We start from the raw sequence: 3,671 nt of genomic DNA, 5'->3' as shown, positions 1-3,671 counted from the left end.
TCGGGACTATGACTCATAGCGTTGAGTCTCGCAAAAGCATGGCCCACCTACACTGACAACAACTCGATGCTGGGTACTTTGAATCCAACCGGAATGAGGATGTTGAAGATGACTTCAGTTAGAGGTGATGACTCCTGGAAGTTCCCCTCGATGCGTGTTCTGCACGCACGTTATGCCTCCTCAACCATCCCACTGTGCTGTTGGTCGGAGGAACTCGTTAACCCTCGTATCTCTTCCCTACACGCTCTTTAATTAGGGAGTTCATCCCGACTGCATACGTTTTTCCTACTGATTTAATCCCCGCACTTGTTCCGCGTCACTTCTGTGAGGGGGTGTTGCGCAAGTATATGTTGCGTTTGTAACACTCATTGTGATGACTTTGGAGGTGTTCGATAATTGCATATTCGTAGATTCAATTTGAACCCGCCATCCAAAAATCTTAAAAGTCTTTCTGTCACGCATTTCGGCGACTCATTACACCTGCCGAGGCTCTGTGACGCCACGGAGAATCGCGCTAGAATGCCAGAGGATGCCCTGTTTGCTAGTCCCATAGGGTGATGTAAAGTTGTCGGTCAAAGCGAATTTCGTTAAGTGTGCTCCCACACAGAAATGTGTTGTGATAGTGTCTTTCTGGTGTTGGAATATGGTTCACAAGTACAGAATGCGATGAGGCTGTTTAGAGAGATAAGTGTCGAATCCCATCTGCCACACACCACCCGTTTCATCCTCGTATTGAATAGGATTCATCGCAGGCTGTGTATAGAAGAGATTCACATGTGGAAAATATCCTCCCAATTTGGTGCCAAGTATTGGGTATTATGTCTGATATTCTCCCGCAGGAGTTTGTTCGATTATCTATCCTATCCATCATTACCTATACTTATTATAAGGATTTGTACTGTCATAACTATGAGGACAATATGAGTTTGGTATTGTCCTAACTAAGATTTAAGTGTGATATAGGTGCGTTCCAAGTATTTTTTCTATGTGTATACAATTGATTAAATCGTTGTAGACATTTGTAAACTTAGGCTTATGGGAATTCCAATCCATTGACAATTAAGCTGCAAAGATCAATCAAATGTAAGGTATTAACAGATGCGAGAACATAGCTTATTATCGCGCGCCTAAAAGATGGGATAGGCTATTCTTTGTAAGCCCCTGTTGTTGTTACATTCTATCCCTGTTCACAGATGTGTGATGGTATAGTTGGTCCGAGACTACTCTGATGAGTTTACTGTGGGTTCGGAAAGTGAGTGTGTTGTATTTTGGAGTCATATCAATCTAAATGTACTTCTTTGGGTTACAAAATTCTTATTCATTACTACTATATAATGTCGGTATATACTCACTAGCTATTAAGAGGCCAAGAGAGAAATTAATCTACACCTGATTATAGTTATCTCAATTCTCTCACATAAATAGATGCAATTATTATAATAATCAATCATTGTACTGTATTTCACACTTTGGTCTTATGTACTACGAAAAAAACTATCACTCTACCTGAGAGGCTTAAATATAATTAGGTGCGACACTATAAGGGTAATAAGCTTAATTAATGACAAAACTTTGATTTATTGTAAGTATATTTTAAACTAACTTTGTTTCTAATATCTATTAGATCAAGAAGCTAAGTAAGTTATAAGTGAGATTATTTTAAAATATATATCATTCACACATATATTTCACTGAATACTCGAATTGATGTACAAATTTACTATCTGATCCCTTGTACAATATTTATACATTAGATGAACCACAGTATGTCTTTTATAGTCTTATTTCTCTGCGAAATAGAAGGTAAATTATTGTGATATTGCCTTCAAGTGCCGCGAAATATGGTGTTTGTGGTAATGCTAAAGTTTCTAATTTGACATTATGATTTTTTCTTGGAGATATGCATGATATGATTGCTATAATGAGTCAATTATTAGGTATATTTGGTGGATATGACTAATTTGGATTTTTCACATTTTGCGGATTTATAATGAATTTCATTGTAAATGTGCTCTGAATATTATAAACGAAATTAAAGTGGCTGTCTATATTCAAGCGCGTTTTAGCCCTTCACCTTCTTGGATGCATATGATATAGTGTCTAGATGTTTGACTCCTTCTATACTGGTCTCTGGTTCACTACTTCATCTCTCACGCGTCCGTGGCTAGGTTCTACGATAGTCCATGCTTGCTAGAGCCGACTATTGACTTATGTCTACATTATATGAAATTAAATAATGATGCAGATAGTAATTCTTTACCTAAGTGTAAATCTATAACAATTAGTAGGAAGATATGGTATAGATACATACATATTAGAATATATATATATGGTTTATTACAAATCACTGTGCCCATTTACTTTCCCCTGTGTCTTCTAATAATGACGTATGCTTCTTCATGTTAAGGGCTTGATAAAGATAAGGAAAATCTCCACTTCCTTCTGTTCCACTTTGCATGCTAAAATCTTGAGAGGTTGAAGGCCTTGCAATTTTATTCCTCAAGAGCTCTAATCAAATACAACTTCTGATTTGGCAATATAAGGCATCACATACATCAGATATACCTAACGCACAGGGCACATCACTTAGTGTACGCACCTAGAGCCTTTGCCTTTCTCATCCTAATCCCAAATGACCTTAGCTGTTATTTTAGCCTTCCACTCTATTATAACTTTCTTTCTTGCAAAAATCTACATCATATTTTGTTTACACTGGTGAAGCATAGACTTATTGCAAATTTTATATTGAAAGTTTCTAATATGCACATCTTTCAGAATCCATAAAGTTTAGCAAAGGAGACGCCACAATATATTACTTTCTTTTTAAGGTGACATAGAAGCATACATATATATTCTCTCTCTATTATCTATCCGATTTTACACATTATGGAAAAAATTCTACACCAGTTTATGATATTCAAGCAATCGAGAGACCTCAACTTCTACTTCTTAATAAAGTAATTGCGCTTTCCTATCTCAACTCTAACCCATTACCAATCCTAAAGTGAGTTCAAGTTTAATATTTCATTGCAGTAAGTGAGGTGTGTTAGAAGTTAATTTGTAAGATCACCTCCAAATATTGTGGATACTTTTCTATTGCAAGATGTATTTGAGGTCTTATTTTTATTTACATCAAAATTGTATTTTTAATTTTAATTATATCTAAGTCATTTTGACTATAGAATGAAGTTTTTAATTGTAAATAGATTGGCGTTTGTAACTCGCTCGTGTAGGAGAGTACTCTAGGTTGTAAGAACTTCTTTGGTTTAAAAGAAGTGAGGTTTTTGCAAAAGGCAAACCTTAGCGATTAGTGAATTCTAGCCGAGAGTTGGCTGCGTGGACGTAAGGTCGGATTTGAACATCGCGGGCGAACTACGTAAAAGTATTGTTGGCCTCTTATTTCATTCCTTGGCATTTATTTTTTTGTTCCTTTTTTATACAGAATTAAATTGTGTGATAGAGTTACTTACTCCTTTCAAGGAATTGTTTAAAATCATTTAAAATTTTGTCTTCTTATTAATAAAATTTGTGAAAAGCCCCAATTCACCCCTCCCTCTTGGTGCGCCATAGTCATCCAATGCAGAGTTGAAGGATCTCATTCTGTAGATGCGCTCTCCAATCTTGTCGGGATTATCCCTCTTCTGGAAGAAGGTCCCCGAGGTTCCTTCTCC

Source organism: Dendrobium catenatum, unplaced genomic scaffold, assembly GCF_001605985.2.
Source record: "Dendrobium catenatum unplaced genomic scaffold, ASM160598v2 fragScaff_scaffold_716, whole genome shotgun sequence".
NCBI classification, from domain to species: domain Eukaryota; kingdom Viridiplantae; phylum Streptophyta; class Magnoliopsida; order Asparagales; family Orchidaceae; genus Dendrobium; species Dendrobium catenatum.
The sequence above is the reverse complement of the archived record's forward strand: the minus strand, read 5'-3'. Positions refer to the sequence as shown.